This window comes from Arachis hypogaea, chromosome 1 (genome assembly GCF_003086295.3).
Source record: "Arachis hypogaea cultivar Tifrunner chromosome 1, arahy.Tifrunner.gnm2.J5K5, whole genome shotgun sequence".
Classification (NCBI taxonomy): Eukaryota; Viridiplantae; Streptophyta; class Magnoliopsida; order Fabales; family Fabaceae; genus Arachis; species Arachis hypogaea.
Window position 1 is genome coordinate 58773580 of NC_092036.1, and position 15810 is coordinate 58789389.

Consider the following 15810-nt stretch of genomic DNA (forward strand, 5'->3'; position numbering starts at 1 on the left):
AAATAGTTGGCAAGACGTTTTAATCCGGAAAGATAAACATCTCTGAGACCTTAACTGTTTTCTTATCATTGTTTTACACCAAACCTTTTATTGCTTTTCTTATTTATTTGCCTATTATTGTTTATGCGTTTTACACCTACAAACAACTTTTACTGTTTGTCTGACTAAGTCCAACAAGATAACTATTGCTTGCTTAGTTCGACAATCCTTGTGGGATCGACCCTCACTCACATGAGATATTACTTGGATGACCCAGTGCACTTGCCGGTTAAGTTGTGCGAGTTTTAATTTCGCGCACCAAATTTTTGGCGCTGTTGCCGGGATTGTTCGTTATTGACAACTATCGGTTGTCTTGTTGCTTAGATTAGGTATTTTTATTATTTTTTGTTTAATTATTTTTCTTTTTAATTTTTAGTTTCTATTTTGTTTAGTTTTCTTAATTTTTGATTTTTAGCTTATTTATTTTCATTTAATTTCAGATTTTTAAGTTTGATGTCCCTTTAGGTTTTGTCTTTCCTTTTCATAAATTTTTAATTTGTTTTAATTTATTTTTGAAAATCTTTTTAGGTTATTTGTTCATCCTTGTTTTCAAAAATTTTTAGTTGATTGTTTATTTTATTTTATTTTATTTTCTTTTTGAAAATCTCACTGGGAGTTCTCTATACTCTGACATAGAGACTCCCACTTTTTCTTTGTTTCTTGTTGTTTATGAGAAGGAACAGGGACAAGGAACCCCTTCTTGATTTTGATCCTGAACTTGAGAGGACCTTAAGGAGGCGTTTGCAACAAACTAAAGCTTACAAAGCCGGAGAGAATCTCACGGAAACTTTTGAGAAGAAAGTTGAAGAGATCACTATGGTAGCTAATGGAGGGAATCTGAACGCTAAAGAGCAAGCAAGGAAGGTGCTTGGCTCATACACTACACCCACTACTGACTTCCATGGGCGCAGTATATCTGTACCTGCTATTGGTGCCAATAATTTTGAGCTCAAGCCTCAATTAGTCACTCTAGTGCAACAGAACTGTTAGTTTTATGGACTCCCGCAGTAGGACCCCAACAAGCTCATATCTAACTTCTTACATATCTGTGACACTGTCAAGACAAATGGAGTGAACCCTGAGGTTTACAAGATCATACTCTTTCCTTTTGCTGTAAGGGACAGAGCAAAGCTGTGGTTGGATTTTCAGCCCAAAGAGAGCCTGGACACATGGAAAAAGGTGGTCAATGAATTTCTGGCCAAGTTCTTTCCACCCCAGAAGCTAAGTAAGCTTAGAATAGATGTCCAGACCTTTAGACAGAAAGAGGGAGAGTCCCTCTATGAAGTCTGGGAGAGATACAAATAGATGAATAGAAGATGCCCTCTTGACATCGTTTCAGATTGGACCATGCTGGAAATCTTTTATGATGGCCTCTCTGAGATGGCCAAGATGTCACTGGATCACTCTGTAGGTGGTTCACTACATATGAAGAAGACGCCTGAAGAGGCGAATGAGCTTATAGAGATGGTTGCCAACAACCAATACATGTACACTTCTAAGAGAAACCCTGTGAACATTGGGACTACTCAGAAGAGAGGAGTCATGGAGGTGGACACACTGAATGCCATTTTGGCACAGAATAAGCCCATGTCCTAGCAGATAAGCATGACCTCTCAGTAGTTAACCGGGATGCAAGTTTCAGCTGTCAGTACACAAGATGCATCCTATGACATAACTGGGAGTTACCCTTAAGGGGACGTTTGTGATGTTGCTTAGTCCACCAGGGAGGAAGTAAATTACATGGAAAATTCCTCTAGAAATCCCAATAATGATCCCTATAAAAATACTTTCAATCAGGGATGGAGGAATCACCCTAACTTTGGAGGGAGGGAGTAGCAGAGGCCTCAACAAGGCTTTAACAATAATCAGGGTGGAACCAATCAAAATAGGTTCAACAACAGATAGTTCCAACCCTCTCAGTAGTAGATGAAGACGCCTAAGAAAAGCCTCTCTGACTTCGCTACAATAGTCTCTGACCTTTTTAAGACGACTCATAGCTTTATGCAAGAGACTCAGTCCTCAATTCGGAACTTGGAAATACAAGTGGGTCAGTTGAGCAGCAAGATACCTGAGAGACCTTTCAACACCCTTCCAAGCAACACAGAGGTAAATCCAAGAGAGGAGTGCAAAGCTCTTACTATGAGAAAGAAGGCCGAACTCAAGAAAGAGGATGCTGCTAAGGATTTGAAAGAGGAAGAGGCTCCAGAGGAGACTGGGAGTGCACTTGTACATGCCTCAGTGGTCATGAAAGAGCTTGAAATTCAAGACCTTCAGAACGTGCAAAAGGAGACCAAGGATGAGCGACTTGCTCAATTCTTGGCAGTCTTCAAGAAGTTACAAATCAATATTCCTTTTGCCGAGGTGTTGGAGAAGATGCTTCCCTATATGGCCTGTCTGAAAAGTGTATTCTCTGAGAAGAAGGCCCTGAGGGGATATGAAACTGTGGTACTGACCAAGGAGTGCAATGCTCTAGTGCAAAAGAAGCTACCTCAGAAATCGCTAGATCCCGAAAGCTTTCTGATTCCCTGTACTATAAGGACCATCACATTTGAGAAGGTACTATGCGACCTTGGATCAAGCATAAATCTAATGCCTCTTTCTATAATGAAGAAGCTGGGAATCCAAGAGGCACAACCTACAAGGATCTCATTGAAGATGGCAGACAAATCCTTAAAGCCGGCATATAGAGTAGTGGAGAAGGTCCATGTAAAGGTTGAAGACCTTTACCTCCCTGCAGACTTCGTGATACTTGATACTGGAGAAGGCAAGGATAACTCCAACATCCTAGGAAGGCCATTCCTAGCTATTGGGAGAGCTTTAATTGATGTAGAGATAGGAGAGATAGTTCTGATGATGCATGAGGACTATTTGTTGTTCAAGATTCCCAAACCTCAACCTCTCTCAGATAAAGGAGGTACTAGAATATAGAGCTCAATGGTTAAGCCCTCTCAGTTAGTGGAAAGCCATACAGAGCCTAATGACAATAAACCCAAGTTTGGTATTGGGCATTCACTACCCACCATTGAAGAAAGAGGCCCCACGAAGAAAGTACCCGAGGGATAGAAGAACAAGAAGATTCCTACTAAAGACTTCTTACTTGGCATGAGAGTAGTTTTCACAAGAAGTCCAGTTGTACCACACACTGTGAACCGGCTCCTATCTCTGAAACATATTGAACTAATTTATGAGAGCACAGGGAGGAAGTTCACAATAAAGAGGTGAAGATCTGAGCCCCTATGAACCTCCGTAAAGGGCTGTCCGTCAAGCTAATGACGGTAAAAAAGCGCTTGTTGGGAGGCAACCCAACCATATGTATCCTATAATTTACTTTTACTTTTTGTTATTCTATTTTAGTTTATTTGATTTTAATTTCATATTAAGTATTCTGTATTTATTTTCATAGTTTTCCTCATTTTGCTAATGTTTGTGATCATGTATAGTACCCAGAACAGAAATAGAAAAACGCAACTGGAAAAACAACACACTCTGGAGGAGAGCCCCTACTGGCATTGAATGCTAGGCTGGCATTTAGTGCCCGAGGGGGAGTAGAAGGTTGGACGTTTAACATCCAAAAGGGGGTAGTTCCATGCCAATTTTTGATCCTCTTAGGGCGAACGCCAGAAAAAAAAGAAAAAAAAGGGAGATCCCCCTGCTGGTGTTCAACGCCAACCAGGCGTTCAATGCCTAGGGGGGAGGCAGCATGCAAATTTTGAATTTCAAAGCTTTCTTGGCCAATGGATAACCCTAACCACCAACCACCCCACTGCTCAATCTTATCCATTCTCTCTCCTTTTTCGTCCACTTTTCCATCTACATTCATCCATCCCATCACCTAATCACTTTCCTTAATTCTCTCAACTCACCTTTCACTCCACCCAATCACCTCTCATCAATTCCATCTATCTCTCTTTCCAACAACCACATTCAAATTCAACTTTTCCCACCCATTCCCTTCCCATAACCAAACCCATCCCAACCCCTCCTATAAATACCCATCACTTCATCCACTTTCACCAAACCTTCACTAGTCTTCCCCTCTTCCATATTCTTCACCATACACCTTCCCTTTCTTCATTTTTCCACTTCTTCACACTAAAAGCCAAAGCCTATACCCGATCTCCTCTATCCCCTTCTTCTGTTCTCTTTACTTTCTTTTATCTTATATTTTTATTTGCTCGGGGACGATCAAAGTTTTTAAGTTTAGTGGTGGACGTTTTGCTTTTTGCTTCTTTTATCTTACCTCGATGGCACCAAAGTCATGGGATTTTACAAGATTCCTCTCCAAAGCCCACCAAGGCCATTTTTTATGATGTGGTGAGGAAGAAGAAGGTGATTCTCGAGGTCCCCTTCAAGCTGAAGGACGATGAGTACTTAGAAATCCTATGGGATTTCACAAGATTCCTCTCCAAGGCCCATCAAGACCATTTTTATGATGTGGTGAGGAAGAAGAAGGTGATTCTCAAGGTCCCCTTCAAGCTGAAGGACGATGAGTACTCGGAGATTTTATATCAGATTCTGAGATGGAATTGGAAAGTTCTGACCAACCTCGTGACTGAGGTTGGAGTATTGGTGGTGCAGGAGTTCTACACCAATGCCAAGCATGATAGAAGTGTGAACCCGGATTTGAAAAATTGGCGCACCATGATCAGAGAACACATCATGGATTTCAGCCCTGAGAGTGTGAAGGTGGCGCTACAGTTGCCAGACTCACAAGATGACCCTTATTCATACACTCGCAGGGTCAACACTGACCAAATGTTGGATCAAGTTCTTGTTGACATCTGCGTACCTAGAGCTCAGTGGAGGAGGGATGCTCAAGGTCGACCTTACCAGCTAGGTAGGATCGACCTTAGGCCAGTAGCTAGAGGATAGTTAGAGTTCATCCAACGTTCTATCTTCCCTACAAGTAACCGCTCTGAGGTTACAATTGAGCGGGCAGTGATAATTCACTGCATTATTCTTGGCAATGAGGTAGAGGTGTATCAAGTGATTCCTCAGGAGTTTTACAGAGTAGCTGACAAGCCCTCTACCATTGTGAGGCTGGCATTCTCTCATCTCATTTATCGCTTATGTGCAGTAGCTGGAGCTCACAAAGAGGGAGATACACTGATCAAGAAAGAGAGGACAATCACAAACAAGGGTATGGAGAGCATAAAGGAGCTCATACAAGGACCACAACAAGAGCTAGTTCCACCACCTCCACAGGATATTCTGGAGATGCCTCAAGGGATGTACTTCCCTCCTCGGGACTATTGGGATCAGTTAACCACATCTTTAGGGGAGCTGACATCATCAGTTGATCAGCTAAGGCTGAAGTATCAGGACCAGTCTGCTTTCCTCCATTAGATGATGGAAGATCAAAGGAGAATGATGGAGGAGCAGAGGAGGCAGGGGAGTGACATTGGGGAGGTTAAGCACTCTAGAGGGAGTAGCAACCACCATCACTGAGGTGGTCTAGCTTCACTCTCCCTATCTTTATTTTATCTCTATTTTCCTAGTATTTCATTATGTTATCTGTTTTCTATTCTAGGCTTGCATGATCATTCTTAGGATTTCTTTGCTTTTTAGTTTAGTAGTTTGTTTTTAAAAAAGTTTTCAAGATGTCTTATGTATTACGCATTAAGCTTGAAGAAAAATCTATTGAAAAAGAAGTAGTAAAATGCATGAGATCTTGAGTCATATTATGAGTCATTTTGATTACTTTGATGTGGTGGCACTATCGTTATTTCTAAATATATGAATTAACTATTCATATTTGATAGTGGAGTTGAGTATATTGGTTATTGAGGAATAGGAATTTAGAGAAATATTATTGATTCTCTAAAATAAGAAAATGATTGATTCTTGAAGCAAAAGAAACAGTAAAAAGAATTGAAAAGAAAAAAAAGAAAAATCAAAAGAAAAAGGTCCAAGACTTTGAGCATCAATGGTTAAGAGGATCAAAACTGATCTAAGGCTCAAAAAAGTGGTTTTCCTTAACCATATGCTTGTTGTGTGAAGGTGTCAAGTAACCCTTGAGACTAAGCACTTAAGGTCATGACCCAATGCTGTTATAGAGTATGCCTAAGGCTCTGAACACCACTATCTGGAAGAAATAAAAAGAAAAATTCAAACCCAAAAGGTTCCCCCAGTTAAGTGCTTATGGTGTTTATGTATCAAGTTAAGCTTGAAAACAAAACACTTAGAGTCATGGCTAGGCTCAAAGGTGCAAAGCACCAAGAAAAAGAAAAACTATGTTCAAGAATCGACTAGAGCCTAAAGAAGAGAACCAATAATATCATCCGAGTTCTAGTTCTTAAGGACACCAATATTTCTGAGCTTCAAACGAGAGTGAGATGCCAAAGCTATTCAGAAATAGAGTGTTAATAGCTCCATTCAGTAATTAGACCTGAGCTTGAATGACAACTCTGATCTTGTATGTTTTCTCTTATTTGGTCCTATACTTTTTTTGGTTGCTTGAGGACAAACAACAGTTTAAGTTTGGTGTTGTGATGCGTGAGCATCTTATACCCTTTTTCTAGCTATTTTTATATTGTTTTTTGTTAGATTTTATTTACTTTTACTTGATTTTAGTGAAAAAATCACCTTTGGATACTACTTCAAGTTTTTCTTGTGTTTTTATGATTTTAGGTGAAATTCAGAGCAGTTTAGAAAAGCCTGGAGTAAGAAAGAAAAATGTTGGCAGCTCCCTTCTGGGCGCTGAATGGCCACCTGGCATTCAATGCCAATAGGGGGGCACAAGTTCAGAAGCACGCTTCCCTCTCTGGCGTTCAATGCCCAAATCCTGAAGTTGAATGCCTGATTCCTCAATCCTTCTTTTCAAAGAACTGTTCTTTCATTCATTGCAGAGGGATACAAGACAGAAGTTCAAGTAGATGAAGTTGAAAACAAGCACTTAAACCAGAACACTTAATAGACATAAAAAAGTTTCACTAATTTAACTAATCAGTAGGGTACACAGAAATTTAAAACATTTCAAAGCAAAAGGAATTAAGTGATGATACAACCTCTTGGGAGTGTCTTCCAGCTTTCCTTTTGTCATCATCATCTATAACTTTTGTACTTTTTTTGGTGATGATGTATGATTCATTCAAGAATGCCTTTCCTGCATAATTATTGGAAGTTGCTTGTTCCCCAAGCACTTGAAATATGGTTAGCATGCATGAATAATTGTAAGCTTTTGAACTTACTTTGGTGTGTGAACACCAAACTTAGCTCCTAGCCACTGTCTATGATGCAGCAAGTTGCTATACATGAAACCTTTTGCTTTTAAAGAAAGCAGATTATGAATTAGAACCTAAGCAAGTGTTAAGTAGTTTCTTTGATTGTTTGGAGTTGGTAATTAACCTTACAGAGCAATGTAATGTGTTCTTGATGAGATTTGTGGTGAAACACCAAACTTAGAATCACACATTCACTCTTAAATTGTTTTGGTGTGCAACACCAAACTTAGTTCCTTACAATGCAGAGAAATCTACTTCACTCTTTATTGAAATAGCTAGAAAAAAAACTACCTCCGGTTGGGTTGCCTCCCAACAAGCGCTTATTTATCGTCATTAGCTTGACGTCCTTCATCTTTACCTATCCCAGCTCCTGGATGCTTTCTTCTTTGTTCCAAGATCCTCCCAGGTAGTGCTTGGCTCTGTGACCATTTGCTGTGAATGTGTCATTTGTGGCTTCATTCAGAAGTTCAAGGCTCCCATAAGGAAGAACTTTTGTCACCAAGTAAGGACCAATCCATTTGGACTTGAGTTTGCTAGGAAACACGTTGAGCCTGGAATTATATACGAGCACTTGTTGTCCTGGTTTGAGCTCCCTTTTTAAGATTTTCTTGTCATGCCACTTTTTAGCCCTCTCCTTGTATATTTTTGCATTCTCATAAGCTTCCAACCTGAATTCATATAGCTCATTGAGTTGCAATAGCCTTTTCTCTCCTACTGCTTGAGAGTTAAGATTGAGGAGCTTAGTGGCCCAGTAAGCTTTATGTTCTAGCTCCATAGGAAGGTGACATGATTTTCCATAGATTAGCTGGAAGGGTGACTTTCCAATTGGGGTTTTGAATGCGGTCCTATACGCCCATAGGGCATCATCCAATTTCCTTGCCCAGTCTTTCCTTGTGACTTCAATTGTCTTCTCCAAGATTCTTTTCAGCTCCCTATTAGCCGATTCAGCCTGGCCATTAGTTTGAGGGTGATATGGTGTGGGCACTTTGTGAATTACTTCATATTTGTGGAGCATTTTTTTCATTTGTTTGTTACAAAAGTGGCTGCCATCATCACTGATAAGGCTTTTAGGCACTCCATATCTGGTGAAAATGTGTCTTTTAAGGAACTGAAGAACAATTGGTGCATTACAGGTGGTTGTTGCGATGGCCTCTACTCACTTGGATATATATTCCAATGCTACCAGAATGTATTTGAAGGAATAGGATGGGGGAAACGGCCCCATGAAATCTATACCCTAGAGGTCAAACAATTCCACTTCCAAAATGAAGTTTTAAGGCATTTCATTTCTCTTTGTTAGTCTTCCAGCTCTTTGACATTCATTACGTTGGTGTACAATTCTCTAGCATCTTTGAAGATAGTTGACCAATATAATCCACTTTGAAGCACTTTAGCTGCTGTTCTTTCTGGTCCAAAATGTCCACCATAAGCTGAACTATGACAGTGCCATAATATGTCTCTCATTTCATTTTCAGGGATACACCTTCTAATCATTCCATCTGGACACCTCTTGAACAAGAATGGCTCATCCCATAAGAACTTCTTGGCTTCATTACACAGCTTATTCACTTGTTGCTTGGTGAACTCTTGAGGAATCTTTCTTCCCACTTTGTAGTTTGCAATGTCAGCAAACCAAGGTGCTTGCTGGATTTAGAGGAGATGTTCATCTGGAAAGCTTTCATTCACTAGTTGGGAAGCCTCTTGACCTGTTCCTTGTGGCAGCCTTAATAAGTGATCAGCAACTTGGTTTTCACTCCCTTTTCTATCTTTTATCTCAATGTCAAATTCTTGTAGGAGTGATATCCACCTGATGAGCCTGGGTTTAGCATCCTATTTTGACATCAAATACTTACGGGCAACATGATCAATATAAACCAGAATTTTCAATCCAATCAAGTATGGTCTAAACTTATCAAAAGCATAGACTACAGCTAATAATTTTTTCTCTATTGTGGTATAATTTTTCTATGCTTCATTTAATACTTTGCTTGCATAATAGATAACATGGTGCAAGTTGCCCTTTCTTTGTCCCAACACACCACCAATTGCAAGGTCACTTGCATCACACATGAGTTCAAAAGGTAATTCCCAATCTGGTGGTGTGATGATTGGTGCTGTTGTGAGTTTAGTTTTCAAAGTTTCAAAGGCATGCTTACAACTTTAATAAAAATTAAAAGGGTTATCAACCACTAGCAAGTTGCTTAGTGGTTTAGCTATTTTGGAAAAATCCTTGATGAATCTTCTATAAAATCCAGCATGCCCTAAGAAACTTCTAACAGCTTTCACATTAGTTGGTAGAGGCAGTTTCTCTATGATTCCTACTTTTGCCTTGTCAACTGATGAGCGGATAATTTATACGCGTTTTCGCATTATTTTTAGATAGTTTTTAGTATAATCTAGCTACTTTTAGGGATGTTTTCATTAGTTTTTATGCTAAATTCACATTTCTGGACTTTACTATGAGTTTGTGTGTTTTTCTGTGATTTCAGGTAATTTTTGGCTGAAATTGAGGGACTTGAGCAAAACTCTGATAAAATGCTGACAAAGGACTGCTGATGCTGTTGGATTCTGACCTCCCTGCACTCGAAATGGATTTTCTGGAGCTACAGAACTTTAAATGGTGCGCTCTCAACGGTGTTGGAAAGTAGACATCCAGAGCTTTCCAGGAATATATAATAGTCTATACTTTATTCATGATTAGATGACTTAAACTGGCACTCAACGCCAGTTCCATGCTGCATTCTGGAGTCAAACGCCAGAAACACGTCACGAACTAGAGTTGAACACCAAAAACACGTTACAACTTGGCGTTCAACTCCAAAAGAAGCCTCAGCTCGTGTAAAGTTCAAGCTCAGCCCAAGCACACACTAAGTGGGCCTCGGAAGTGGATTTCTGCATCAATTACTTACTTCTGTAAACCCTAGTAGCCAGTCTAGTATAAATAGGACTTTTTACTATTGTATTCAGTGTCTTTGATTGTCAGGTCTTTTGACCATTCGGTCTTTTGATCATGTTTGGGGGCTGGCCATTCGGCCATGTCTGGACCTTCATCTCTTATGTATTTTTAACGGTGGAGTTTCTACACACCATAGATTAAGGGTGTGGAGCTCTGCTGTACCTCAAGTTTCAATGCAATTACTACTATTTTCTATTCAATTCAGTTTATTCCTGTTCTAAGATATTCGTTGTACTTCCCCATGATGAATGTGATGATCCGTGACACTCATCATCATTCTCACCTATGAACGCGTGACTAACAACCACTTCCGTTCTACCTTAGACTGGGCACATATCTCTTGGATTCCTTAATCAGAATCTTCGTGGTATAAGCTAGATTGATGGCGGCATTCATGAGAATCTGGAAAGTCTAGACCTTGTCTGTGGTATTCCGAGTAGGATTCAGTGATTAAATGACTGTGACGGGCTTCAAACTCATGATTGTTGGGCGTGATGACAAACGCAAAAGAATCAAGGGATTCCATTCCAACATGATTGATAACCGACAGATGATTAGTCGTGCCGTGACAGAGCATTTGGACCTTTTTCACTGAGAGGATGGGATGTAGCCATTGACAACGGTGATGCCCTACATACAACTTGCCATGGAAAGGAATAAGAAGGATTGAACGAAGGCAGTAGGAAAGCAGAGATCCAACAGAGACAAGCATCTCCAGACACTTATCTGAAATTCCCACCATTGAATTACATGAGTAACTCTATCTTTATTTTCTGCTTTATTTATTATTCAAAAACTCCATAACATTTATTATCCTCCTAACTGAGATTTACAAGATGACTATAGCTTGCTTCATACCAACAATCTCTGTGGGATCAACCCTTACTCACGTAATGTATTACTTGGATGACCCAGTGCACTTGCTGGTTAGTTGTACGGAGTTGTGACTAAGTGTGATTCATGTTTGAGAGCACTACCAAGTTTTTGGCTCCATTGTTGATGATCACAATTTCGTGCACCATCAACCTCTATGCCCTTTCTTGAAATTTTGTGGCCAAGAATAATTCCTTTTGGTACCATGAAATGGCATTTGTCCCAGTGTTCATACCCAGGGTCGATCTATGCAACCCGGCCTGATTAAAGACACAAGCGACCGACCTCTTCTGGTTAGGTCACCACCGACCTCTTCTTAAAGAGCTCGGCCAAGTCATCATAGGAGCCCAAAGCAGGCCCAAACAAAGGAACATGGCCCAATCTAGAGGCAGCTAAGGCCCAAAAGGATAAAGGCATTTCCCCTTAAAGATAAGATGACTTCACTCAAAGATAAGATAAGATAACTAACTTATCTCAAAGAAAGGTCACTCACCGCTATTATAAATACACTGGAGCACTCAGGTATAACTCATACTCTGATTCTACAAAAAACCTGCCTAAAGCACGTGCTAACTTAAGCATCGGAGTCTCTTGCAGGTACCACCACCCTCCGGTGACGAAAGATCAGCAACACCACCAAGTCCAACAAGTCGGACGCAACAGCTCCGGCCACCACCGCATATCTCGTTCGAGATCGACCTACAGTTTCAGGTAACCCTCGGAACATTGGCGCCGTTGCCGGGGAACCTGGAAGTCATTCCATCATCATGGCAGACGACCTTGACAACGACCACGATTCTGATTTGGAAAACAGAACACCGCACAAGAATGCGGACATCACAACAGTGGATAATACTCAACCAAACAGAGACAAACTTTCTCCAAATACAGAAATTTTAGATGCCCTCTGAGAATAGCAAGATCATCTCAAGCAGCTCAAACAAGAGGCCGAACACCAGCGCGAAGCTGAATGAAATCTCCGGAGAGAAACTAGACGACACTGAGAGTTAGAGGACAAGCTCCTAAAACTCGAAGCCGACCTTAAACCCAAAACTATTTTGTCCGGTCATGATGATAGTTCCCACAGAGATCAAGATCCCTTCACCAAAGAGATCATGAAAACTAAAGTTCCAAAGGATTTTTAAGCTCCCGACATGACTCCATACGACGATACCTCTTATCCAAGCCATCATCTCAGCAACTTCAAAAGCAAAATGTATCTCACCAACGCCTCGGACGCTATTCGATGCAAAGCCTTCCCGACTACCCTAACAAAGATAGCAATTAAGTGGTTCGATAGTTTGCCTCCTAAATCCATCACAAGTTTCGACGACTTAGCCAAAAAATTTCATGCCAGGTTCTCCATCCAGAAGGACAAAGCCAAACACGCCCCGAGCCTATTAGGGATTAAGCAAGGAGATCGGGAGAGTCTTCACAACTACATGGAAAGATTCAACAAAGCGTGTCTGGATATACAAAGTCTGCCAACAGAAGCAGCTATCATGGGTCTCATCAATGGCCTACGAGAAGGACCTTTTAGTCACTCTATATCAAAAAAGCATTTGCAATCTCTGAACGAGGTACAAGAACGGGCAGAGAAATATATTAACATAGAGGAGAACTCACAACTAGGAGAGACCTCAAAACATGGATTCTCCTACCCATATAGGGACAAGGATAAAGAGTCCAAGAAAAAGGAAGATCAACCCATTGAGAAGTCTAGAAAATACCATAGTTATACCCCTCTTCGAGTGTCTCTTGTGGATGTTTACCGAGAAATATGGAATACTAAGAAGATCCTACCACCTCGCCCAATCAAAAGCAAAAAAGGAGGAGGAAATCAGACAGAATACTGCGAGTACCACCGAATCTATGGACATCCTACTAACGAATGTTTCGACCTGAAGAATGTCATTGAGAAATTGGCAAGAGAAAGGGCAATTAGATCGATACTTAGCCAATAAAATGGATGAACTTAAAAAAAGAAGAAGGGACGAAGAGATCAGACGAGCTGAACGACAACCTCACACCCCAAAGAGGCATGCTTATATGATAAATGGAGGATTTGTAGGAGGAGAGATATCTTAATCATCTCGAAAAGACACCTTAGAGAAGTATATCACGTCGGGGAAGGGGAGAGGTCATCCGATCTCCCCATTATTACCTTTACCCAAGAAGACGCAACAGGCATCATCCCGAGACATGATGATTGGTGCACGAAATTGTGATCATCAACAATGGCGCCAAAAATATGGTAGCGCTCTCAAACGTGAATCACACTTTGTCACAACTCCGCACAACTAACCAACAAGTGCACTGGGTCGTCCAAGTAATAAACCTTACGTGAGTAAGGGTCGATCCCACCGAGATTGTTGGTATGAAGCAAGCTATGGTCATCTTGTAAATCTCAGTTAGGCGGATTCAAATGGTTATAAAGGTTTTGAAAATAATAATATATAAAGCATAAAATAAAGATAGAGATACTTATGTAAATCATTGATGGGAATTTCAGATAAGTGTATGGAGATGCTTTGTCCCTGTTAAATCTCTGCTTTCCTACTGCTTTCATCCAATCCTTCATACTCCTTTCCATGGAAAGCTGTATGTAGGACATCACTGTTGTCAATGGCTACTTCCTATCCTCTTAGTGAAAATGGCCCAAATGCTCTTGTTACAGCACGGCTTATCACCTGTCGGTTCTCGATCATGTCGGAATAGAATCTATTGATTCTTTTGCGTCTGTCACTACGCCCAACAATCACGAGTTTGAAGCTCGTCACAGTCATTCAATCCCTGAATCCTACTCGGAATACCACAGACATGGTTTAGACTTTTCGGATTCTCAAGAATGGCCGCCAAAGCGTTCTAGCTTATACCACGAAGATCCTGGTTAAGGAATCCAAAAGATACACGCTTGTTCTAAGGTAGAACGAAATTGGTTGTCAGTCACGCGTTCATAGGTGAGAATGACGATGAGTGTCACGGATCATCACATTCATCATGTTGAAGTGCAGCGAATATCTTAGAATAAGAATAAGCATGACTTCAATAGAAAATAGTAGTAATTGCATTAATATTCGAGGAACAGTAGAGCTCCACACCCTTAATCTATGGTGTGTAGAAACTCCACCGTTGAAAATACATAAGTGATGGTCCAGGCATGGCCGAATGGCCAGCCCCATGAAGGTCTAAAATCGCATACACTGATTAAAGATCAATCAAAGACTAGACGTACAATAGTAAAAAGTTCTATTTATACTTAAACTAGCTACTAGGGTTACAGAGATAAGTAATTGATGCAGAAATCCACTTCCGGGGCCCACTTTAGTGTGTGCTTGGGCTGAGCCTGGGCATTACACGTGCAGAGGCTTCTCCTGGAGTTAAACGCCAAGTTGTAACGTGTTTTTGGCGTTTAACTCTGGTTTGTGACGTCTTTCTGGCGTTTTACTCTAGAATACAGCATGGAACTGGCATTGAACGCCAGTTTGCGTCGTCTTAGCTCGAACAAAGTATGAACCATTATATATTGCTGGAAAGCTCTGGATGTCTAATTTCCAACGTCATTGAGAGCGCGCCATTTGGAGTTCTGTAGCTCCAGAAAATTTATTTCAAGTGCAGGGAGGTCAAAATCCAACAACATCAGTAGTCCTTTGTTAGCCTAAATCAGATTTTTGCTCAGGTCCCTCAATTTCAGCCAGAAAATACCTGAAATCACAGAAAAACACACAAACTCATAGTAAAGTCAAGAAATGTGAATTTTGCATAAAAACTAATAAAAACATCCCTAAAAGTAGCTAGATCCTACTTGTTCCGAGGGTTACCTGAAACTGTAGGTCGATATCGGACGAGATCTTCTGTGCGGGTCGGAGCTGTTGTGTCCGACTTGTTGGACTTGGTGGTGGTGCTGATCCTTCATCCCCGGAGGGTGGGGGGTACCTGCAAGGGACTCCGATGCTTAAGTTAGCAAGGGTATTAAACAGGTATTGAGTAGAATCAGAGTATTAAATATACCTGGGTGCTCTAGTGTATTTATAATAGTGTAGAATGACCTTCAAAGATAAGATAAGTTATTTATCTTATCTTATCTTTATCTTATCTTCGAGTGAGGTCGTCTTATCTTCAAGGGAATCGCCCTTCTCTCTGTAGGCTTGGGCTGCCCTTGGAGTCGGGTCGTGTTCCTCTGTTTGGGCTTTTTATTGGGCTTTCCTGGTAGTTTGCCCGAGCTCTTTAGGAAGAGGTCGGATTTGTCTGACCTGAAGAGGCTGGTCGCTTTGTCGGTAGAACATCCCGGGGTCGGACAGCTCGACCCAGGGTATGAACAGTGCCCCTGCTCGAGCTTGGTCTTTTATCTGGAGGTCAAGCCTCAGTTTTAGGATTTCGAGCCTTCTCGGAAAAAGCCGAACTCGAGCATTTTGTTGCTTTATCTTTCGTGGAGCTCCTTCTTGAATGCGGAACGTTTCTGGTCCATTTCTTCTGAAAGCGTGCGCTTTTGCATTTAGTGTTTTTCCTTGGGAATGAGCGAGGGTTTTTAATGCCCCCATTAATTTGGTTTTTGTTCCATTTCTCTTTGTTTTCTTTATTCAAATTTTGTATCCAAGAGACGGTTTTTCTATTCCCTGTAACTTCCCTTCTTTTTCGCCGTTTCCTATCCTGCATTTCTCGTTTTCTCTCTTGTGACGCTTTGGCATTCGCTTGGTGCTTCCGTTTTGTGGTTGATTC

General features: G+C 40.9%; 1 non-coding gene across 1 annotated transcript; it reads right to left on the bottom strand.

The window, feature by feature from the left end:
* Positions 1-1266: 1266 nt before the first annotated feature.
* Positions 1267-1373, bottom strand: LOC112714243 (small nucleolar RNA R71). The gene has a single exon (XR_003159197.1). It is a non-coding gene; the product is annotated as a small nucleolar RNA R71 (small nucleolar RNA).
* Positions 1374-15810: the final 14437 nt, after the last annotated feature.